The sequence below is a fragment of the Prionailurus viverrinus genome, chromosome F2 (assembly GCF_022837055.1).
Source record: "Prionailurus viverrinus isolate Anna chromosome F2, UM_Priviv_1.0, whole genome shotgun sequence".
Classification (NCBI taxonomy): Eukaryota; Metazoa; Chordata; class Mammalia; order Carnivora; family Felidae; genus Prionailurus; species Prionailurus viverrinus.
In genome coordinates, this window is record NC_062578.1 from 51229195 (window position 1) to 51255576 (window position 26382).

The 26382-nt window shown below is 39.1% G+C and overlaps 1 protein-coding gene across 3 annotated transcripts in view; it reads left to right on the forward strand.

The window, feature by feature from the left end:
• The window catches only part of ZFPM2 (zinc finger protein, FOG family member 2), a 473449-nt gene that overhangs the window by 310316 nt on the left and 136751 nt on the right, over positions 1-26382 (forward strand). The window lies entirely within an intron of this gene.

Here is a 26382-nt window from a genome sequence, read left to right on the forward strand (position 1 = left end):
TGGCATCAGCCCAGACTGCCGTCATATAGATACACCGTGGCTACAAAGGAGCCCAAGTTCCGGGATGGCACTCCCCAGCGCAGTCCCCTGTTCGTGTGTGGTGTCATTTGGGGCACTTTTCTCCACCTTCAGGTCGTGGGCCCCAGCTCTGTACTCTTACAGAGAAATCCCTAATCGTGCTTCTTCGTAAATATTGCAAAACCTTGGGCTTCGCATGTTTAATTTCTTTTAGCTTTCTTTTTTAACCAAATAGACCTACTGAGATCAAAGATTTATTTGCACAGTGAACCTAGAAACCATAAAAGCGTACAAGGGAACAAGCAAATAAGCACCCCTATCAATATATTAACATATAAAACACTAATCATAACATCAAAGACTCTTAAAAACTTGCTAGAAACAATTACAACTTGTTCCTATAATCATTACAATTTGTACACTTATAAGAGGATTGCCTTTAAACTACCATAAGCCTTTGAAAGTTGAAACACCGGAAAGAGGGAATTTGTGAGCTTAAAAAACAATCTGCACACCAGGATCTGATTATATTCCTTTTTTCCTTCTATAATTGCTGGTCCCAAACCTACTCATTTTCTAACCTGAAATACCTGTGGTATGCTGGTGGGAGCTTTTAACTAGAAGGGAAGTGAGATTTTCCCAGGATATGTCAACATGATCTATCAAAGTGGAAGGAAATGGTATAGTGAACCAGCTTACCAGTGCCCACGTTCAGAACGCAGAAATACAAAAGAGGCCTTGGAATGCAGGCTTAATCACTAGGAATAAATGGTTGTTGTATAATGTCTTATCCCCGCGATGGTGGTATAATATGGAGGAACCAAGGGAGTAGCTGTTCTCTTGTCATAATCCAGATCCACTGCATTTTTAAATCAGCCATTCTTTGGGGAGCAATGGTTGTTATTTTGCTATATAAGAAATATGGCAAAATTGCAGTTCTGTGTTCAGCGGAGTACTCTAACTCGAACACGTTTATGTTTGTATTATGGTTGGCAGTAAGTAATTTGGAGCAATTTATAGAAGGTTACTCATTAATTAACGCATGAAGCAGATCTTGAGCCCAACTAGTTGCTGGCCTCGTACATGGCTACTAATAGCCACCATTACTCGGCACCCCTGAATCCTCTCCATGGTGCTTCCATACCAGCCATGTGTGCTTCTCTCATTCTTCTCCATCGCCTTGGTTTTTTTTTTAATTTTTATTTTAACGTTTATTTATTTTTGAGACAGAGCATGAATGGGGGAGGGTCAGAGAGAGAGGGAGACACAGAATCTGAAGCAGGCTCCAGGCTCTGAGCAGTCAGCACAGAGTCCGACACGGGGCTCAAACTCAGGGACCACGAGATCATGACCCGAGCCGAAGTCGGACGCTTAACCGACCGAGCCACCCAGGTGCCCCTCCATCACCTTGTTTTATGATCATTATCATATGGGTTCAAGAAAAGAGTAACAAAGTTAAAAATTTGGGGAAAAAAAAGTAAGTTAGCCATTAACTTTTAGTAAAAGAAAAAAGTAAACAGGGATTTTTGCTTGCTTTCCAGTCTACTCTGTAATTACCGAGGGCAGGAACTGTCTTAGTCACCTTCCTATCCTTGGTATGGTATGCTGCTATACAGAAAAAAAAAGTACTCAATAAATATTGATTGGTTGACCAGATAAACAAAGGATGTGTAGTTGCCAGAAACTGTCACAGGAATTTCATATACTCGAATGATGAACCATAAGAATCACTGCTGTTTAATGGTTCTTAACCTACAAAAGGTAATTTGATATTGTTCAACTTAAGAACTATTGGTATTGTGGTACAAAGAGCAGGTAGTGCAATATTTACTGTATAGGCATCATTTCATTTTATCTTCATTTACTACCTCCTATGAAGTAATTAATATACTACTCCATGTTACAAAAGGTGAAATGGAGAATTAGGTGGGTTGAGTAATTTGCCATGGTCGCATAGCTAGTAAGTGGTTGGAGTGGGGTTCAAATGTACATTTGTGTAACTTAGGGTCTGAGTTACAGACATTAGAATAATTTCTCCCGGCATTAGGCTTTCAAACAGCTTAATAAGATAAGTAGCTTTTTAAAAATTATTTTACATAGTTTGGCATTCTTTTTTTAATTATTGTTAAACATTTATTTATTTATTTATTTTTTTTTTTAAACATTTTACTTATTTTTGAGACAGGGAGAGACAGAGCATGAACAGGGGAGGGTCAGAGAGAGGGAGACACAGAATCTGAAACAGGCTCCAGGCTCTGAGCTGTCAGCACAGAGCCTGACGCGGGGCTCGAACTCACGGACCGTGAGATCATGACCTGAGCCGAAGTCGGCCGCTTAACCAACTGAGCCACCCAGGTGCCCCAACATTTATTTATTTTTGACAGAGAGAGACAGGCAGAGCGTGAGTGGGGGAGAGGCAGAGAGAGAAGGAGACACAGAATCCAAAGCAGGCTCCGGGCTCTGAGCTGTCAGCACAGAGCCTGACGCAGGGCTCGAACTCATAGACCACGAGATCAGGACCTGAGCCGAAGTCGGATGCTCAACCGACTGAGCTACCCAGACGCCCCTGCATAGTTTGGCATTCCCATTGAGAAAGATAGTATGGCTGTTCTTGGTCATGGAGACCTAACAATGGAGCCAAATTTGAAAACGGGTCTTGATGGTTCCAAACCCTATACTCCTACTGTGTGACTCTGACTTCCCCTTGCCATTTTATATGATGAGTAAATTCTTCCAAGTCAGTCAGGTATTTATGCCTGAATAGCACAAAGATATATGTTAGAGTATGACACTCCCCAATTGCATTACTCAGAACCCCAAGTGCGTTAAAGAACAAGCCTTATGACCTAATATTGCCTATTGTGGCCTCTCTTGAAAACTCACAATGCCTGCTGGTATGAATGCTCTGAGAAGTTCTGTAGTGAACCAAAACAAAACAAAACACCAATTTAACTCATTTAACCATATGAGATAGGTAGATAGATTTTTTTTTTCTTTTCCTCTCCAATGGACACCCATTGCAGTTAGTGTTCTGGATAACACACTCAAAAACCCTTCTGTAAATTCTGTTCTGATACTCTAGATGGACTTCAAAGGCCTGATACTAATTCCTAGTATTCAGATTGCCTTTGGAGGGAGGGAGTAACTCACCCAGAATATGTCTCAAAGTTCTGTGAATACCTTAATATGCTGGGATTGTACCAGGGATCATTTGAATCATGGAAAATATGACCCAAGAAAGCACTTCTATCAGGACCTTGTGGGCTGTGAGTTTGCTGTCTTCATAGGCAGCAGGTATGATAAGACTCCTCAAAGCAAAAGAGTTTTGTAGCTGGAAGGTTTTAGCAATTTAGATTTAGTAAGTATTGACTTGGGCATCCGTAATGTGTGAGGCATTTTCATAATACGTATGTTACTTATAAGCTGGGACTGTTTTCAAGTGATAGAAATCCAAATGAAATTGGCTTATGCAAAAAAAAAAAAAGAATTACAGAGAGTGTGTGTGTGTGTGTGTGTGTGTGTGCGCGCGCACGCGCGCACGCATGCGTGTGTGTTGGGGTAAGGAGATTCATCTACTCATAAAACAGAGTCTAAGGATGTTCTGGACTTCAGGAACAGCTTAATCCAGTTGCTCAAACTTGGTCCCCAGGCTGTCTCTACCCTCTGCCTCTTCTTTCTTGCATAGGTTTCATTTTCAGAAATGCTCTCCTCAGGTAGTAGGAAGCTCCAGACTAATTCTACCAGCACAGCACTTCCAGTGAAACACAGCTTTCCTGGGTTTTGATTAGGGCACATCACATACCAATCTTTGATCCAATTAAACGCTCTCCTGGCAGACTACAATCATCCTTAGAGTAGAATTAACCCCACGTGAGCCACGAAGATGGAAAAGAAATAGTTCCCCAAATGAAACCAAAGTGCTGGTGCCAGATACAAAAGAGGTGTTGCCTGATGGGCTTAGATGCAACACGTTATTCCTAATGTCTAAGAAGCTCTCGCCAAAGACGACAAATGAATTCCTGAGGCGAAAATTACATTTCCGTGTTTTGTTTTCTAGCTAAGAACCTAAATTACTCATGAATTCTATGCCAAAATCATTATTATAAGGACCTGGCCATCTGAGAAGATATCAGTACCTATTTACAAATAGAATGTAAAAATGCATATGTTTAGCATTTTTTAAAATTGGCTGGACTGTGAAATTTTTGATATCATTTTCTTATGGTGTGTTAGATAGGCCACTTAATGTGTAACTATTACCATTTGAGAGGCATACTTAGTTCTTAAAGTATTATTAAATGTGAGCTAATAGCAAAATTAAATGTAACTGTAGTTTTCATTTCCAGGGTGTCCATCAAATAATTATTATAAAATTATATTATATCACTTAGTGCTTTGTGACAGGCTGCCATCATCTTGTTTCATCAAAGTAAAAAAGTATAGTATTTTGGCATTAATATTGTAATCTGATGTACTTTTTTCCTGCCTCAACTACCCCCTGTCATTCCAGAAAGTAATTAGCTCAACCAGATATTGATGGACCAGACCTGTTGGGTCATCTGTTTTTGGCCATTATTCTCAACAGACTCCAGATAATTCTAATTTACTTATCTCCAATGGAAAAATACTAAAAAGCACCATGCTGAAGTTAAAGGGAGGATGCTGGCGGGTAGGATTAGCAAGGCCTGCCCACTGACTCCTAAAATCCACTGATGCCTGTTGAGCCTTGGAGATTGACGTTTCTTCTCCATAAACCATGGTGTTCTTTACTTCATAGTGTTTGCACAGTATGGTGACCTTTCTCACATTGTAAAAGTAAATAGGTTGTTTCTGAATACTCAGAATTAAGCCATTAGCATGTGGGTTTCTTCATTCAGTTCATTTCCAATAAGGAACAATTTAGTTTTTCATGGAGTTGTTATTTCAGTGTAGCCACATTCTTTAGGTGTCAAGATTAAGAGAATCAACATTGCCAATCAAAAGAGTGAAAAAAGTATCGGTTAACTCCCACTCCCACCTTAACCACAGAAGATTTCTTTCCATATGAAAGCACTGTATCAGTGTAAAAGAACTGTTGCTGGTTTGTAAATTTGGGCAAATCATGTACCCTCTATAAGTCTTGATTTCCTCAGCTGTAAGAGTGGGATAGCAGTGGCCATGTCGCAGAATTTTTGAGAGGGAGAACCCTTACCTGTGTATATTATTATAAATAGTGTATTGCTAATTATCTTCTACTCAATCCCATTTGCTTTTGTGAACATGTCAGTACAAACCTAGAGGAAATGAAACCAGGTCTTTATGTTGGTATCAAGCAAGTGTGCAGGAAAACATCCTCATCTGGTAGCAGATTTGTAGCCACGTATTCCAGAAGTCTTACTCGGTTACTGTTGAACCCACAGTATCCCCAGACAACTGTCTGTATTACAGAATTAAAGGCCTGGAGCCTTTGCCTGAAGATGCTCTCAGAGTTTTCCCTTGAACACATGCTATTTTTATTTTTAAAGAAGTCTTACATAAAATGTCTAGTATAAAGACGATAATGATAATATTAGGAATACTAACATAGCAGTCACCTTTTATTAAACACTTATTCTATGCAGACATTGCTTGAAGTACTATACCTATAGTTTCTTATTTGCTATTTCGACAGACTCATGACAGAAGCAGCATTATCCCCACTTCACAGATGAGTAAACTGAGGTTTCGATAAATTAATAATTCGAGGATCTTTGGCTCATACATGGTGACGTTGGGATTCAATCTTGAGCATGTGGACTTCAATTCCCAATTGGACAATTAACAGTGTTTTGATAATGCCCTTCCCTGCGCCAAGATTGCAAGTGATTGTTCTTCTCCACAAATTTGTATATGTGTTTATCAGGAAATCTGCTTTTCCCCCCTCATTCTGTGGTTGGCTTCAAGAACTAAAATAGCAGTGACAGCAGTGCTTTATGCTAATATACCTGTTACTTTTAAGACCACAGCAATTTAAAGCCACATGGAAGACGTATCTCAAAATCCTTCTGTGACCATCCTCAGAGTTCTGATTTTGCTTGTTTGCACAAATATAACCACGCAATGAGTACATTTCAGCTTTCATTGATTGTCCGCTATGTTCAAGATCCTATAGGCACTGTTGAAATATTGACAGAAATGCTAATAGGACCTAACTTGGATGAGCAGTGTTCTACACCCTGACTAAACTGATCAACTTTTCAAAACAAAGATCTTTTAATGCGAGGACTCTTGCAAGGTGTGGACAAGTTTCCACCTTAAAATACAGAATCCATTGCATGTTGGTAGAGTTTTGAAACAATAGCCGTGTCTAACAGGGCAGCCAATTTTCAAAGTAGACTACAAGTTCACGTTTAACTTCACCTAAAGAGCTAATATTATATAAATAGGAAGCTGTTTTAAAAAAGAAAAAAATTGTGCTCATATTTTAAGTGTTTATTTAACTATTCGGCAATTCATAGAAAATGTATAACTGTTGTCTAGTTTTATGATATTCTTAAAAGAGGGTGGGTGCCTGAACCAAATATTTAGCAGTGGGAATTATAAAATCATAAGGCGATTAAGTTAGCTAGTCGCGGAATTCCAATATTGCTTTTTAAATGACTTCAGGATATAGGAGGTACTAAGGTTATTATCTGTTATCAGGAATACAGTGGAATTGTACAACTGGATAATAACCAAACAAACTGACACAATGTAAAATTACATTATCAGTGTGTTAAAACAAAATTGCGCCCTAAAGGAGTCCACATGCCAGCTCAGAGCGGCAGTGTAATTATGCTTAACTCTGATAATTAAAATACAACGGAGATCAACAGAATCATTTTCATTAAGAAAATTATTAATGATGGTGGTATAACAGTAATTGATTGCAGAGCACCACAGGATAACGCGATGCCGAAAACCCAACATGTTTCAGGAACATCTGAGGCTTTTTCTGGTTATGTTCTATGAGAAAGAGAGAGGTTTAGAGGAGTAATTTATTATGCCTGTTCTAGGAATCCGTGGTTGTAAAAATGGCTGCTTTAGAAAACCACCATTTGGATTCAAATCGTCATTTCTGAGGGGTTCTTAAGGTCAAGATGAGTGACCCCAGTAGGTACTGTGTTATTTCCAATAGAGCCGTGTGTTGCAAATTGCAGAACAACAGCCATTTCAGCAACTATCAGGCCTTCTGTCATTTCGTTTTCTTCCTACGTGTCTACTGTTTTTACAATTCCGTTAGTGATTTACTTGGGTTATTTCAGTCTGGTTCCGATCGTACGGACTCCTTTATGTCCTTCGTTATCACCAATGTTTGTTATGTGATGTGAGAAAATACATTTGTTTTCATAGCCACATCTTTATGAATTTCCTTAATGAAATGTTGGTAAATAATCCTGCATGATTATACTATTAATTACCTTAGTGGATCAGGTGGGCTATCACATATTGGAGAAAAATTATTCTAAACCACCCTGAACCCATACATGAATGAAAAGTCTTGTCTCTTAGGGGTAAATACCCAGGTGGGATGTTGGCAAATGATAAGAACTAAGAATATATCAGTTTTGTAAGTATAAAAATGAGAAATGAAGAGTGGGGTCTTTAGAGAGGTGACTCACTGTCATTCAGGGATGTTAGCTTGTCATATTCAAAGAGATGCTGATCTTGAAAGCTACCCCCGAAGTATCTTTGACAGCTAAAATGAGGGACAACTCTTTAGGATGGATTCTTTTCAGAGTGAGAGACCGTGACTACTTTTTTAAGACAGTGTATTACGTAGAAGAAATTATGATGTTATACTTTCAAATGAAAAAGCAGAATAGGAAGTTTCGTCCCCAGAATGATTGTGAGTATATTTAAAAAGTGTATGTGGGGGCGCCTGGGTGGCTCAGTCAGGCGGTTAAGCATCCGACTCTTGGTTTCAGCTCAGGTCATGGTCTCACAGTTTGTGAGTTCGAGCCCTGAGTCAGCCTCTGCGCTGACAGTGCTGAGCCTGCTTGGGATTCTCTCTCTGTCTTACCCTCTCTTTCTCTCTCAAAATAAATAAATAAACTTAAAAAAAAAGCGCATGTGCAGGGACACATACTTGAAAGAAAGACCTAGAAATTAGAAGAGTATTTCTGTAGAGGTTATGGTAAGATTTGGGGAGGATATTTTTGTATCCCTCTTTTATAATTTTCTTTACATTGATTTTTTTTCTCATATAATTTAGGAAAAATATTTGCAAATGAAAATCACACTTTGTCTTAACTACATTCTCACTCTTCTTTTTATGCAAGCCAAACTAAAAGAACAAAGAAACCTTTGCCTTGCCCACAAAATGTCTCTCATCCATAGAATTTAAGTTATTCCTTAGTGAGTTAATTATTTTTCTTTAGCACCTCTGTGAATGTCCTGGCACTCTGTTTCACAAGACAATTTTCTAAATAAAATAAAAGTAATTGAGCCAATGGTTTATGCATGATATGACCCAGGTGTCATGAGTGATACAAAAGAATATGAAACACTCCCACCCCAGCTTATGGTACTTCTTGAAAAACCTTAATTGATGAAGGTTACATAATACTGAGTTCAGTCCTGCAAGGTCAAAGAAATGGGGAGAGGCATTTGAGGAGGTTGAAATTGTGTGCCTGAAAATTTATGGACTACAGTGCATACGGTGTTTTCATGAGCGTATTGGCACACGCTTTAGGTAGAGCAGAGAATTTGCAAATAAAACCAGTGGGGAAGCCTCCACAAGCATCCAAGGGCCATGTTGTAGGTTCCATTAAATGCTCAGTCTGAAGACCTTGCAATGGAGGCAAGTGGAGAGCAACTGAAAGTTTTGAGGCACACACAATCACATTGGGATTTTACTAAGATTTCTGTGTCCAAGGGTTCAGCTTAGGTCCATCCATTAAGGAAACTGAGACTTTTTCTGTCAAGGAAATAGTATTGGTAGCTACACCCCTCTCGAAGACAGTAGTAAATCATCCACCTTGATCTACTCATTCCCTGACTTCTTTAATTTTTCAACTCCAAATGAACCTCTATCCCTTTGCCCCATCACCATCATTTTCCTGTCCAGCAGCAACTCCTGCTGTTACCTCCAGATTACCTGACTTGACTTCTGTGGGTTCATGATTCCAGTCACCAATCTCATACCTCCTCACCTCTCTCTCTCTCTCTCTGACTTTTACTGTACTGGGCTGACAACACCCCTATTCTGGTCAGTCCAACTTTCCACTTTCCCCTGATATTTGTGATCCACAGTGAGAGCCACGTAAACATATGGTCAGAATAAAACCAACAAACTACCATTACTAATGACAACAATGAAATCACAGCAAATAACCCAATGCTGACCAGTTTGTATCACATTTGACTGCGAGGTAAATGTGAACCCTCAGTGTATATAACCTAGTGATACAGATTTATTTTCCTGACCAGTGTGCAAGGTGACTATGTCAGACTTCTGTCTCCCCAAATATATAAAGCCCCTTGTTAGATGGTGACCTCACTTCTCATTTAACAGAGAAAGTGGAAAAGTGGAGGTGCATATAACCCTCCAAAGGCTTCCCATCACCATTAGACTGATTACAAGGATTGATTTGGCCCATGGGACCAAATCTGGCCCACTGCCTATTTTTGTAAATAAAGTTTAAATGGAACACAGCTAAGCCTGTTTGTTTATATTGGTCTGTGGCTGCTTTTACACTGTAAGAATGGAGTTGAGCATTTGCAGAGACCATGTAGCCTGCAAAGCTTAAAATATTTACTATTTGGCTCTTTATAAAAAAGCTTGCCAATCCCTGAACTAAACCTTACAAAGTCATTATTTTGGCTTACCAGGCCCTTCATGGTCTGCCCCTGAATATCTCTGTGGTTACATTTACTACACTCCCCAACCACTCCATCCGAGTGGTTACATACCCCTTGCTTTGCTTCCTAGTCCAAAAATTGCCTGTTTCCAGCCCTTTGTACTGTGCTCTGCCCCCACATTGCTCCCTCTCTTATGGCATTCAGAGCATTCTAAAGGTTGCCTTCACAGAGTCTGCCTAATTAGTCTGCTGCTCTAGGTCTTTCGTTCCTTTTTCTCCTCTGTATAAGTCAGCTCAGGCTGTTACAACAAAAGAACAAAGGCAGGATATTGTAAACAATAGACACGTATTTCCTACCATTCCAAAGTGTGGGAAGTCCAAGATCAAAGAGCAGGCAGATTTGGAGACTGATGAGAGCCCTCTTCCTGATTTGCAGATGGTGACCATCTTTCTGTATCCTCACACAGAGGAGGGAGAGAGAGAAGGAGCTCCTTCATTCTCTTCTTACAGGGGCACTGATCCCATCGTGACTGAATTATCTCCCAAAGGCGTCATGTCCTAATATTGAGGCTTCATACTCAGGGTTAGGGCTTCAACATAACGATTGAGGGAGCATATACAGTTTAGAACATCCTCTCTCATCTATGTTCATATTTGACATTTTAGTATTTATTTAAATGTTTAATAGCACTATCTCACCCCTGGAATGAGAGTTCTTCAAGGATAGGAATTCTGGTTTCTAAGGCATGGCGCTTAGTAGGTGCTCATTAAATATTCATGAATGAATGAATGGATAAATGAAGAAGTTGCAGCTCATTCTTTAATATGGAAAGCAATATAATATGCACCTAATAATGTTTCCACAATTATCTCCTTGACTTTCTCCAACTTTCTGAGGTGTCCTCAAATTTTATTCTTTAACTTCACTATGGAAGTTTAACTATTGTATTTCTAATTTACAGGAAGTTTGTCTTATTCTCTGACAGTTGACAGGGTTTTTTTTCCCCCCAACATCTTGGGGATATTCTTTCCTTTACCTCCGAAGAAAGAAACTGAAGGATATTGATGAAGTTGTATGCCCTGTGCATGGTTTCTTAATTTCCTTTACGGTTTCGGTTCCTGTGTTTGGTATTGAAGCTTTCCTTAAATGGCTAGAGACCCACGAGTATCTGCTTTATCTTTGAAGAATGGGACAATAAGGCTAAATATAAGAACAGCATGAGTTGGCAGGTGGTAGGTCTTGCAGGGGGTCAACTGATGGGTTTTGCACAGGGTCATAGGATGTCAATCAGTGAGTTTTAAAGCGTCGTAGGAGGGCAACTCAGCCATGATAATGATGTCCCCAAATAACAGTCCATGTAATTTTTTTGTCTTAGCGTGGGTAGCTTCTTCAGAGAATGCCAGTCTAGTCTCTGAGATTTATAAACCTTGCAGCCAGCAATCTGAGGCCTTAGTGGGTGAAAGGGGCCAGGTGGTATGTTGGAAAAGTCCTATCTCATTGTTGAGACTATAGATATTCCTTTAATCTAATTCAGGTGACATTTTAGCATCACCCTTTGCTGAGACTGTCTCTCTGGATCTGAAGCCTCAGTTCCAGTTCTTTCTCCAAAGACTCAGCCTCCATCTCGTATCAGAGTGCAAAGGGACTGCCCCTTAACTCTACGGGGAACAGCTGAGCATGTGAAGCTAACAGCTTCTTACTCAGGATGCCAGTCTTACAAAGTTTAGGTCCACTGCTCGCTCAGCTTACCCTTCAAGGCACCAGGTGCCTTTCATTCCTAATTTTTTCCGGGATTCTATGGAATAAATCTTCTTGCTTCTTGTTGGCCAACAGTTCTTCAGATACTTGGATTCCAGCTTTCCGTGCTTTGCTTTGTCATCCGTCACTCCATTAGTTTCCTAGCTTCCAAGATTTTGTTGACTTCTGTTGCCTAATGTGCACTCTCTTTGTCCTATCTTCTTTTGTTTTCCTCTTTACTGTCATGTTTATGAGAGGGAATAGAAATAAATGCATGCAGTCAATTCATCATACTTAACAGGAATTCCTCTCTGCTTCCTTTCTAGGCAGTTTCTGCAAAGTTTTCTGCACTCACTTCTTTGACTTCCTCAATCCCAGCATTTTCTCTTCTTTCCAGTTTCTGCCCTCTGGCTTTATCAAAGTGACTCTCTCACAAGTCTCCTGTGGTTTCTTGTTGCCAGTTTTTTATTCTACTGGGTTTGATCTATCACTTTCTACATCCAGCAACAGGTGTCTCCATCACTATCCATCCACTAACTGTTATCATTCCCTAGTCTTCTTTCTCCTCATTTATGTTTCCCATAGATTAGCTACCTATATGTTTTAACTACCCTATTCCTTAGAGCTTCACTTCTTACTCATTCTCCACAGATACCTTTATACTTCAACTCTACTTATTTATTTAAAATTCCTCAAATACCTGTCTTCGTATATCATGTTCCCTTTGCCTAATAACTTTCTAGCTATCTTTATCGTTGCTAACAGGTACCATCCAAGATCTGGCATGTAGCATCAGTACGTCTGGACAGCCTTCCCTGCCCTGTCCCCTGCGGGGGGGGAGAGCTCCACCCCTACCCTTCATTGTCCCAGGTTGGGTGTGAACACCTCCAATGCAGTGACTCCATTTCTCACCTCTGTAACTCCACAGACTGTACACAGGGCACACTCACCGAATTTTGAATTATCACTTAATGGCTTTTATAATGCATTATTCAACAGAGTAAACTCTAGTGTGACTTGTTTGGCTTCAGAAATTATTTGTATGGAAATTATTTGAAAATCCAGTACCTAAAATGCTATTCTCCTCCTATTTAGAAAAGTATCCCATGCCTCAGCAAGCTTTTTGAAATGCTAGGGAATCTGGTACAGGAGGATTTCTTTGGAATGTCCCACATACACAGAGCATACATCGTGCTCTATCAGTCTGCCTTAAGATGTGGAAAAGAATTTAGAAAACATTAAAATCGACATCCATGCAAAAGATGCTGTCAAACCCTAGGGTTTTGTTTGACATCTTTGTGCACCAGTCATGCCAAGACATTGGCTCACTATTACTCGGCAGTTCTTTCTGGATCCACTTCACCTTCTCCTGTCAGACGGTAACTGTCTGTCGTTCTCAGTTCTTCACTGGCGGAAAGTCAGTCAGACCTCACGTCTTCACCCTGAAACCTGAAATTGGAAGCTTTTCATTTTGCTCTTGGTGTATAAGTCAACCCCATTTTTGAAGGCTATTTTTAAACTTAAAAGGTCACCTTCTGTGCCATGACATACAATAGAACTTCAGAGAAGATGTATTCTCATTAGTCTGTCTGAGGTCTGTGAAGACTGTCAGACAACAGTGGGGTCAACCAAGATAGTATATCGTGGTGTCGCAAGGAAGAATATCCCAACCAAGGGAATGGATCCGAAATACATACATTTAAGTATAACAGATAAGATCTTTCTATCTATCTATTTATGTAGTTCTATCTACTGCCCATTGAAATTCAATGAGAATAAATTACTTTAAGCCAGTTTTTCCTTCAGAAATCTGGTATTTATCATCACTGTCTGGTCTCCGTTCTCAGTAACGATTTTCAAGAATGACTGCTTTCCAGTTCGGCCCCCTTTACTTTGTATGGGCTTTCAAGAAATAGAAGACTCACGGGTTCTTAGGAAAACTAATATTTGCCAAGTATTTCTAATGAGGAAATTAAGGTCTCATAATGAATATGACCTGATGAGTAATGCATATGTCTACTGCCCTCCCACCACAAAAGAAGATGTAAAATTTGTCAATAAATGAGTAAATAATCATTTGAAGTCTGCAGCACCAAACTAGTTTTGTAATGCAAATGAAATCTTTTGTGTCTTAAATATGATTTCTGCTATCTTGATGTGTTTTGTGTGTAGGTTTCTAGGTTAAGTTGTGTGTTTTGTTGTTAAATATTCTCACCTGGTCGGTCCAGAATGGTCTGATCTGAAGTCTAAGGAAGCAAAATAAATGACCTATGAAGGACATTTAGGCCAAACAGTAGTTTAGTCGAGAAATCTTCCTTCATAGTTTTGCATTTTGACTAGAGATACAGATAAGAAAAATAACTATCAGTGAGATGAAGTAAGGAGAAAATGTGTATAAGAAACGGGCAAGTTACTTTTTATCTTACCATTGGCTTTAAATGTACCATTTTAGTTAGCTATCTCAAAGGAAATTAAGATAATCATCTTTACACATGTAATGAAGGAAGATTATAAAAAGGAGGCCATGAGGCACCTGGGTGGCTCAGTCTGTTAAGCATTCAACTTCAGCTCGGGGTAGGATCTCGTGGTTTGTGAGTTTGAGCCCCGCGTCGGGCTCTGTGCTGACAGCTCAGAGCCTGGAGCCTGCTTCGGATTCTGTGTCTCCCTCTCTCTGCCCCTCCCCTGCTCACTCTGTGTGTGTCTCTCTCTCAAAAATAAATTAAAAAAACATTTTTTAAAAAAGGAGGCCATCGGGGCGCCTGGGTGGCGCAGTCGGTTAAGCGTCCGACTGCAGCAAGGTCACGATCTCGCGGTCCATGAGTTCGAGCCCCGTGTCGGGCTCTGGGCTGATGGCTCAGAGCCTGGAGCCTGTTTCCGATTCTGTGTCTCCCTCTCTCTCTGCCCCTCCCCCGTTCATGCTCTGTCTCTCTCTGTCCCAAAAATAAAAAAAAAACGTTGAAAAAAAATTTAAAAAAAAAAAAAAGGAGGCCATCACATGAAATTTGGGAGTGTATGTTCTTCAATTCGCTGAAATATTAGTCAGGTAGCAAAAGCCAGGTAAGGAATCTGTGAACTCTTTGTGAGATGTTCAGGTTACATTTTACTTTGGTCTGCTAGCTACTAGGGTATAATTTGTTTATATCTAAATGATCTTTCTTTTAAAAAATTTGGCTAATGTCTTGCACTTCGTATGTGGCCTGCCAAGCAGCAATATGGCATTCCACTTATTAGAAACACCAAAAACCTCAGGCCCCACTCAAGCCTCCTGAATCCAAACTTGCATTTTAACAAGATCCTGGGTGATCTGTGTGCACGTTTAAGTTTGGGGAGCCAAGGTCTAGTGATTGCTGATGTGACTTTAACAGAACAATATGCCGAAGGGTGGCAATAATTAACCTTGCAATATACTGGTGTAATAACTCACTGAGACTTGTGAATTTATTTGCAAATAACAAACACCACTGTACAGCATGAGAATATCATAAAGGAAAAATAAGATTGTTGAAAAGTTCTTCCTGTTTTGTCCTTAAACATACAACAGCGTGAGTGCTATCTTTTTTGGCTCTCCCCTCATTCCCACAAATGGGATTAGAGAAAAGAAAATGCTGCTGTACTCTAGTTAATGGGAACATTTATTGCTGCTTTTCCTCTTCTTTCCAGCACCTCTTAATTTATATTAGGCATTAAATTGTAATGCCGTTTCTTTTCATGGTGAAAATGTCCCCAAGTGTATGCCTTTAAATCAATTCGTTGTTGTTTTGCAAAACAAAATGCTAAATAAGTACTTAGGGGAAACACAGGCCCCCTGAACCCTGGGACTCTCCGGAGGCTCCTGTCTGTCATCCTTCCTGCACAGCAAAAGGGGAAAAAAACAAATTTGCTGAGCCACACATTTCAAGTTGTCGACAACCCCATCCACGAGAAAACAGAAGAAAATATATATGCTCTCTGTCCTGTCAAAAGGCTTTCACCTTATCTTGAGAGACTGTCAGGGCAGGAACATCAGTGAATGGACAGGAGTCTATTAAATTAATAAGCTGCTGGATGGTGTCTGGAGAGTTATGATGCTCCATAAATCCAGTTTGATCATGGTGGACAAGGTTTAAATCTGCAGACTTCTAATACACATCCAGTTCTTGGATTGGATTTGAAGTTTTGTGCCGGAGACACAGAGATAGTCCTGCAGCATGTGAATTAAGATTTATCTTTTTTTTTTTCTATCCTTTTTTTTTCCTTCTTCTTACACTACTTACAAAAATGAAAGCACCTTAGGGATCCTAGCAAATGTTACTGCTGGAAATGAAAGAACCGTTGTCAAGGTGAAACCGTGACCTAGAAGCCTAAAATCAAACCTTGGTCATTCTATTCAAGCAGCCCCATCAGAACCCAGTGTAAGAGGTCTGTGTGGAAGGAAGGATGCCTGAACTTATCTATAACCTATTTTATAGTGATGCCTGTCAAATTTTACTCGTCTGTATTTATGACAGAAAGAAAACTAATGGTGTCAGATCTGCCCTATAGTAATAAAAAAATCAGGAAATATTTTCTTCACCCCATTAAATAAAGTCTTCTGATATAGCCTTTACTGTGATATAGGTTTATTTGAGTTTTTGGCTTCCCACCCTTTTAAGCCAAAGAACTATACATTATTCGAACAAATTCTCAAATAAACTATTACCTTTGGGTTGAGAACAACATATTTACACTTTACTGATAAATAAAACCCCTCGAATTAAAAAAGTGGAACTTGTTCAAGATCATAAAAGCCTCGCTGTTGAGTCGGTTTATTACACTGGTTATAATATTCAAACCATGAGGAAACTGTTAATTAACAGTTGCTTCACATTGTTTCTCCAACCTGTGATTATTTTTATAAAGTTAGACTTTTCTCTCTTACCTTGGAACATAATTAGGTTAGAGAAATCTAGAATGACACGCAATGTTTTGTTATAACCGATGCTACGTGCCCACTTCACCATATTTAAAAGTCACCGTAAGAGTCATCCAATTAACACAGTCGTCTCCTATAACAATGTTAAATCATTATAGTCAGGAAGAATGTGTGCAGAAGGAGGGGGCAGTTCGTCTATGCTCACTGAGCAGGGTATGCGGAGCCCTGTCCTGGGCGTGGAATTATTAAATGCTAACAAATATCCCAAGACAACAGTGTAACCATTGCCGGTTTTCTAATAATGGCGACATTGAAGTGTCAGAGCTTAAATAACTTGCCAAGTCGCAAAGCTAACAGATGACACAGCTCGTATTGAACCCACCCCTGCTTTTCATTCTTTCATCCATTCGACAGCTTTTTATTGAGGGCCTACTGTGTGCCAGCCAATTTTGTAGGCTCCGAAGTGAGCAAAACAGGCAAGAATCCCTGTACTTTTGAGCTAACATTTTTGGTTAGTGGGCAAAAACTCATCAGTAAACTGATCAGGGTTCAAGTTCTCTCTCTCTCTCTCTCTCTCTCTCTCTCTCTCTCTCTCTCTCACACACACACACACACACACACACACACACACACACACACACACACATCCTGCTTCTTTTACATAGAAACCACTAAGAGAAGAAACAAATGAATGCATGAATGAACTCCTCGTGGTTCCTACAAGCATCTGCTCTGGGATTTACTTCTTGACCTCTGGAAATTACTAACTTTTTCAGTTAAAAAAAAATTGTGGAGTGTTTTCCCCCATAACTTACCCACAAATTTCTGAGCGTTAAGGTCCTGTCCTGTAACACCAATATACTGCCCATTAGTAGTCAGAGATTAAATAGATGCTTTGATAATTACCTCATTCAGTGCAGTTGTGAATAAATCTCTGTGTCACTCTCTCCTCCCACCGCTACAGTGGTATGTCCCTAGCCAGGAAATGCTTAAGAAAACAGATGAGTCCCACACTGTGCCCCGCAGGTCAGAAAATTCTGGCTTTGTGGGACAAAGAGGAGGGGAAAGCCTGGAAGGCCAGGACTCTTAATGGGAACTCCCTGCTTCTGGTTTTTTCAAGTTTAATTCTAGAGACTGTGTCAATACAAGAATCTGAGCTGCTCTTTAAAGCAGGAAGGAGACCACTATTATGTTCGCTCCTATTGAAACGCTAACAGGACTTGAGAAAAGAATATTGAAAAGTTTTTGAAGATTGTTATCTGGCAAACATTCCATAAACAGTATCTCCCTGAAAACATTTACTTGTATTTTGATTCCAGCTCTGAGTCCTAGGAGCAGGGAGAGTTTGGGATCAATGCCTGACTAATAGGAAGCACTTGAGAAATATTTGTTGAAAGAATAAATGAATGTTCAGCTTCTCTCTCCCGCCTTCCCTTTTTGCCCCAGTTTCTTCCGTTGAAAGTGGAGAAAATAGATTGGGTCAGGAAGCAATAAAATAGATAACAATTTATATTTAAAGAGTGAGATGAGCTGATAGTTTTCTTGTTGTTAATGCTTTTCTATCCTGTGAGATTTTGTATTCTACAGTGGCAGCTTTGTTTTGCATCGCACCTAGGTGTTAGTCATGCCAAACCCACAGAACTACATGGAAAGTATACATGGTTCCACATCTAGCTTTCTGTGCAGAGATAAAACATTTGACATTAAAAGGCAAAAAAACCCAGAAACTCAACTTTGTTGAGCACTTACTTTATCACAAAGTTGTATGCCATATGCTGCTACTCTGCAAGGGTTACTATGAGTATTGTAGGTTAAAAAAAAAACCAAAACAGAATATATTTTGAGGGTTTATAGATAGTTTTATAGCTAGTGAGGGATAGAGTCAGAATTTACACCCATGTGTTTTTCACAACACAACATAGCCTGCAAATTAAATGGTGTTTATTCCTACCCATGCATTTACCTTTTAATCATGTTAAAATGTGACATGCCTACCAAATTAATGAAACAATTTAGCCCACACTGACTTAAATCTAAACAGAAGAAGAATCCGTTTTGAAAAACACTGAAAGGTAGGAGGTAAATTGCTGTATCATAGAAATATAAATAAGACATCTTAAGAAGAAAATTTTCAGTACAGTTAATTCGACTTTCCCTAATCTGCGTTTTTTAAGTCAATTCTGGCATGTGGTGAATTGGCAAACAATGAAATGTACAAATCACAAGTGTGCAATCAAGATATAGAACACATCTGTCACCCCAGCAGATCTCCCATATACCAAAAGACAACGACAGTTGATCTCTATTAACATCAGTTAGTTTTGTCTGTTCTTAAATTTCATATGAAGGAAATCATGGGAGTTGGAGTCGTATACTCCATGACTTCTTTTGCTCAACACAAGGTTTTAGAGATTCATGCATGTCGTTTTATGTATTCAGTTTTTCTGTCTGTTGCTGCCTCGTATTCCACTGTATCACTCTGCCATCTCTTATTTATCCATTCTCCTATTGATGGGTCTTTGCATCAGTCTCTTCACATTTGCAGCACTGGGTTTCTCCAAAGAGGGAGACTGTTTTATTTTTAAGAGAGCCTGTCCGGAAGCCTCTGGTAGCAATGGCCAGAAATCTGGGGACATTTTGACTGAAAGAAGTCTGTCAGAAGAGCATGAGTCAAAATCCTGTGCTTTTGTGTTTCAGTGACCTTCAAATCTTATTGACCCCAATCAGTCTTTAGGAATCAAAGCAAACTGCATCACTAGATGTTCCTGTACTTCAGTTTTATCAGTTATCTTTTTGACTGCCTAACCAAAGCAATTCGAAGAAAAATGAAATTTAAAGATTTTCCAGTGGTCTTAGTGTGTGAATATACATGGGCTCCTTCACTTTTCGGGTCTTTATTTCTCTTTGTCTTATTAATTGCCTTCCACAAAGCAACAGAGCTATCTTAAAAGCACTTTGAAATCCCTGGATGAAAACAGCCAACGCCATGGAAAATATCAGCATTATTATATCAGTTAATAGGCAATTGAAGCAATGAAAGGAATAACCAGAAAGACAAATGAATGGCTGAGAGGTAAAACAATTATTTAAAGGAGAAATAATGGGTAATAGTAACCAGGGTTCTGAGAACAGGAATAAAACGTGTATCAGGAGGAGACGGATCTTAAAGGGAAGTGGTACACTTCGACTTAATTAGAGGACCGTGAAAACGGACACTACCAGACAATATCAGATAGCTTTGGTACTCTTTATATGAATTAGTTAAAGCATTAAGAACAATCACAGAATATGCCTTGATCTGCATTTTATTGAAGAATGTGCACCATTGCTGGAGAAATACATTTTTGAGAAACTTCCCAGAATCTAAATTGCTCAGACATTAAAAGAGAGAGAGAGAGAGAGCGAGAGGAGAGAGAGAGAGCAAATAAAAAATACAATCCTGAGAAACAAGAAATCATACAGTTAACAGCAATTGGCCACGATGCCCTAACCTTCAACTCTGAAAGTATGATGAACTAATGTGGTTGATCTGTTAGTTGAAACAAATGTTCAAAAATGTTGGAACGGAAGCATGTGAGACATGAGGGAGTGAATAGGTTCTCTGGCCAGCCAAAAAGTCCACTGATATTAGAATATGGGCAATTCATTTAAAAACATAAAAATAAATAAATGATTTTACTATAACAGTGAAAGGGGTGGCATAAAACAAACATAATTACCCCTGGCTATTTATAACAGGTCCTCTTTCTTTCTTTCTTTCTTTCTTTCTTTCTTTCTTTCTTTCTTTCAGAAAGAACTGTATGGATACTTGTATGGAGTTAAATTACAAAATGTCTTTAAACCTCTAACTGAAGAATAGAAAAATTCAGATAAAAAATTCATATTTAAACCTTTGCAGAAATACATTTCTATAGAATTATGTTTTGCATTTGGATAAATCATTTATACATTTTGAGGATAAGGGTGATTATTTCTCCATTGTTTGCATGAGTTTAAAATTAAAATATAAAACAGGAATTTACCAAGCCACTCTGTTCTTTAAAAAAAAAAAAAGACAGATTAAGGATAGATAAAAAAATCTTTTTACACATCAAGATTTCTTTTTTTTTTTTTAAATTTTTTTTTTCAATGTTTATTTATTTTTGGGACAGAGAGAGACAGAGCATGAACGGGGGAGGGGCAGAGAGAGAGGGAGACACAGAATCGGAAACAGGCTCCAGGCTCTGAGCCATCAGCCCAGAGCCCGACGCGGGGCTCGAACTCACGGACGGCAAGATCGTGACCTGGCTGAAGTCGGACGCTTAACCGACTGCGCCACCCAGGCGCCCCCACATCAAGATTTCTTAAAGTTCTTCATGAGATAAGAGTTAAGTAACTGTTACCATACATTAGGAAACATAACTGCCTTGGCGTGGAAAAAATGTCTTTTGTTTCATCTGGATACTAACAGTTGGGAAAGAAAGATAAACTCTTCCCAGAAGTCTTTAGGTTCTTCTTCATGTTAGCTTGTCTTACAAATAATCAGCTAATCTTTGAAAACTTACTTGATAAAAAACACTGGAAACTGTTAATCAAATATATTTGTTAATTAAACTTTGCAGTCATTTTGAGATTAGAGAATCGTGGTCCTACTCTTTAGGGTATGATTTTATTTGTTTTTCATTTGTGGGATCCCTGGTAACACTGGCTTTGCTTCTAGTATGGTTTCCATAGGGGAAAACCTTTCCAGAACCCCAGCCAAAATCCTTTTCAGCTGCATTTCCATTTTAAGTCTCAGAGCTTACAATCTTGTAATGAAAGCCCAGAATAGGCAATACTTTCTCTTTTTGTGCTAAAAAGGCTACAGACAGTATTGTATAATAGTGATGGAGAAAGATGAACCCGCACCCCTATTGATGAGTTAAAGCAAGATACTAAGCAAAATTAGGTTTTGTACATGTGTTGAAAAATTACTTTGGCAACAAAGAGTAGGTCTAAGCACACACATACATACACATACACCCATACATTTAAGCACGCCTACGTGAATATACACCTATGTGCAAACACACCCTTTAATAACCATCGCTGAATTTGTTAATTGTGAAAATGGAACTTCTGGTATCACCATGCCCCCTAGCTCCACATTAAAGTACTGTTTTAGCTTTGACTGTTAAATAGGGTGGTTATCGTGTGTCTCCTTAAAAACATTAGGATGTCTTAGTAAACTCTCCCTAATACTATGTAGCATTTCAAATCAAATATAAGATCAGAGAATACATTATTCTACTGTAGACATAAAATAAATGAAAATCAATAAAGAACATAAAACAGTGTCTTAAATATCCCCTAGGGTCTACAGCTGCAGTCCAGCTTCCTCATTTCGACGCAGCAAGTGGGCTGGGTACTAAACAGAAGATTGAGAGTGTGTGCGCGTGTGTGTACAGGGGTGAAGGGAGGTTATAGTCTGAATTGCCAAAATTTGAAAATGCTTCAAATATCAAAAACTGTGAAGTCGGTCATACGGCAATGTCTCTCGTTCTGATGAAAAGAGCTTTAGTCACAATTTTGTAAACCTGTGTGAGTTGCTTAACAACCTTTGAAAACCCAATTACGTGCAGGAATTAGGGGGATTGCCTCTTAGCAACCCGGATTATAAATAACACTTGTGCAAGAGGACAAGAAACGAAAACAGAAGGGCATAGTTTATAGTGAATAACAGTGTTGAGGTTTTGCATACATGTGGAATCATTTTTTTTAGTTCAGTCCTAGGAAGAGACTAACATGTTCATTGGGCTTTTTAAATTTCACTGAATATATGTCTGCATAAATCCCTTGCCCCAAGGACTCATGTCTTTCTCATATGTATTCTGGGGAATATTCACGTTCTTGGTAGAGGAGGAAATCTGTAAAATTCACCTGCCCAAAATAAGGGAATTCTATTTTCCATTGTTAGACCGCAGACCTCTGGATACTTTTCAGCTTTGAGTGGTCTGCTGGCAGTGTAGTTTCAATAGAGGCTCCAGGGCAGTGCTAAGACCAGCTTCACTTTTCCCCCCTTTTCTCTTTGAATCCCTGTGGGGCTCTGTGATTTTTTTTCATAGCTGGACTAAAGTTGTGTCAACGGGAGACCCGCACCATAAAGACTGAAATGTTAAAGAAAGCTACAAGGAACAGCTTTGAGGCAAGGTTTCAAGCTTTGTCATCACGCTTGAAGAATTTTCTGTTTAATGTACTGTAATGCAGTATTCAATGGGGACACGTTTAATTGAGTTTTACACAACCCAGTTGGGAGTAGAGCTGCAAGGTAGGTGATGTCTAGGTTTTTAATCTTCCACTCCGGAGAGGCTTGTTGACGGAGAGGTTCTTTCTCTTTGCGAGAAAAAAAAAGGAAGCATGAGAAATGATACATCCGTGGATAAAACCAATTGGCAACCCCCAAAGGAATGAGGGCGATAAGGCGAATCCAGCACTTGTAAGAAATAAAAGAATCCAACTGTTCATTTAAATGAGAAACAACACCCGGGAAGGAGGAGGCAGGGAGGCTGGGTGCAGGAATGGGGAGGAACCCAGGCTGACAAATCGAACCGGTGATGCAGGAGGAAGGACTTCCAGCAAACAATCAGCGGCTTGTTAGGGGGATTATCAAGGAGATACTTACTGATGTGTATTTTGAAGGAAAATAAGAGGGAGAAGGGGGGCATTTTTACATTGAGGACATTGAATAACGGGCAGAAGTGTGTAGGGAGGGAGCTGCTATTACACAAACAGCATTTAAAATAAATCACCATTTCTTCCTAAAGTTCTAACCTAACCCCTGCATCAGCCTGAGTAAAAATAGCACCGGACGCTGTCAGAAAGACAAAATAATACCGTATATATCAGCTCCAAGGCATTAAACTTCCTTAGCTCAAGCAGGCCCTTTTTCTCCTTCTTCAGCAGCCTAAGCAGGCAAAAGCATAAAGCAACTGCAGCATCCAAAGATCGCATTTCTGTTTTGTCTCCATGACACTAGGCTTAATATGTAGTAACTTCGTAGTCGGTTCAAGCAGAACCCTTTGGAAAAAAATATTTTTTTTTAATATTTATTACCAACTTTCTGGCCCCCAGCAGGAGGATAACTAGATAAGGGATTACTCAGTACACTAATATATTTCAAGCATCCACTTAAAAAGTAATACTAGTACTCTAATCACTTATTTTTCTGCTGAATCTTTTTTGGACTTCCTTTTTTGGTTCTGTCCCTAAATGGTGATGGCTGGTTTTCAACGTGCCTGCGAGCGAGCGTATCCCAATAGAAAAGAGTGTACACGATAACACAGATTCCCTTGAATTCCTGCACTCCACCTGCACTGAGAGACAACACTCTAACAATGTTCTCTTATCTCTCATCAGTGTTTGTGGCATGCAGATAACTAATGCATTGTTGCCTGTCGGGATTGTTGCTAATTTAGAGCTGCTGACATGGTGCCTGGTAGTCTACTCTTTGGTATATTATTACCATGGGAAGCACTGTATTTTCATCCTTTAAAAGTAATTTGCTTTATTCAGCAAGTACCTCCAGTACAAGGCACCAGCAATAGCGTGGGGATCCATTTCAATGTTGTCCCTGTCCTCATGGAGTTTACAGTCTAATGGGGGATAATATAACAGTCATACCGACAGACACATTTTTAAATGAAATATTAACTTGTGGTTAGAATGTTGATAGTAAAAATATGGAAATCACTTTTGTTCCATTCACTGAAACCTAAGAAACCAGCTCGATCATCTTATATAGATCACTTTGTTTGGCACATATTCATTCAACAAGTACTTACTATGCACCTGCTATGTGTCACACATTGTTCTAGATGTATAGAATAGTGACTGAAACTGAAAATTTCTGCTCGCATAGGGCATACAGTCTAGCATTTTCTCCCCTAATTCTTACTGCAACTTTATAAAATGGCCATTATTATGATATTACATAACATTAAAAAGCATCTTGTCCTTCATAAAACATTTTTGCTTTCATTGTATAACCCAGTGTATGCATCAGTTGGGTGGGTAGGTATTAGTCCATATTATAAAAGAAAGCTGAATGGCTTATTTCACTTAGCATCACACTCTCCAGTTCCATCCACGTTGCTACAAAGGGCCATATTTCATTCTTTCTCATTGCTTCATAGTACTCCATGGGGGAGGGGAAAGAAAAAAAAAAAAAAGAGGTTAGAGTGGAAGAGAGCCAAAGCATAAGAGACTCTTAAAAACTGAGAACAAACTGAGGGGTGAAGGGGGGTGGGAGGGAGGGGAGGGTAGGTGATGGGCATTGAAGAGGGCATCTTTTGGGATGAGCACTGCGTGTTGTATGGAAACCAATTTGACAATAAATTTCGTATATTAAAAAAATAAAAATAAAATAAAAAACATTATGAAAAATGCTATTTATCTCATTTGTAAAAAAAAAGAAAAGAAAAGAAAAGAAAGCTGAGGCACAGACAGGTGTAAAGTAATTTTGCCAAATTTTCATAATAAGTTAAAATTAAATGTATGGCTACAAATATAAGCCTCCTAATATTTCAGTATAATTTTACCTTACTATGCTCTTTGTTACTATGTTTTTTTTTCTCATTTTTCAAAAGTCGAGAACAGTGCTTTCATTTTTTGGAAATTATCAGAAAATGGAGGTCAGTTTATCAACATATATTCAAAATTTCTGATACATCTCCGTAGCTGGGGGCGGGGCGGGGGGGATTCTCTTTGGAAAGCAGTTTGAGAGCTGTCATTGCTAAAAGGCAAGGGACTTACAAGTCATATGTTTGGAGACAGCGTTTATGCTTAGGACCATGGTTGTAGAAACGGCCTAATCCTAATATGATGGCAGTTCTCAGGGACCTGAGACTGCAGAGCACAAATGAAAAGAAAGTACTGGAAAAATCCACTTAATGAAAAAGTTCTGTAGATAAGCTGGCTAATTACATTGGTACAAAAGTGATAATGGTTGGATTTTTGTTGTCTGAAACACTACAGTTGTAATTTTTTGGATCAACGCTCACTGAGATAGCCCTCAGTTTTGATTAAATCATAATTTCAGAAATGAAGCAACCAAATGGTTACAACTTTTGTTCAGGGATAGTTTAAAGATCCATCTATGTTTTGAAGAATCAAGACCAACCCTTGAATGAGACAATCCACTAAAAGAAACGTCTGCAGAAAACTCACTCTAGGGTTTGTCTTGCTTCTAACATCATGTTTAAATGTATGGACTGCCTGGAATCCAAACACCCTAGGTTCAGATCCTGACTGTCACTCATTAGCTGTGAAGCCTAAGGCAAGTTACCTGAAATCTCTGACTTGATTTTCTCAGTATAAAATTGTGTGTGTGGAGGAGGGTGGGCCCTACCTTACCAGCTCATTTTGAGGATGAAATGACAAGATATATGTAAAAGAAGGGCTCCTAGCGATGTGTGGTGCATGGTACATGCTATGTAATTGTGAACAAATTCTGTCCTGAACAAATTTCTGCATTTATATCACAGTGCAATAGGAATCTAAGCCATAGATAAGGAATCATAATAATTTAAAGCTAAGGAGATTTTATTAGGATTAAGAGTTGGTTTTCTTTGAATCACTGTTTTTGCCTCCATAGGCAATATTTAGGTTTAACAGCAAATCTCTGGAAGAAGTTTGAGTTTGGGGATGGAGTAGGTGACTCTGAGGCCGATGGATCGAGAGTGCTATCATTACTCTATTGCCCATTTGTCCCATTGTTCAGAGCTTGCTTTTTTTTTTGTTTTGAAAGAGAAGTAATTAATAAAGCACTTCTTTTTCTGATACAATCAAGAAACAGCAACTCGGTGTCTGGATTAAAGGAAGGATAGCTAAGATTCTTGGCATTTTGTCCCATCCTAACATACCCCCTCCAAAGGATAGCTTCCTATCACAGTGATTTGCTAAGAGTTTGCCCAAAATGC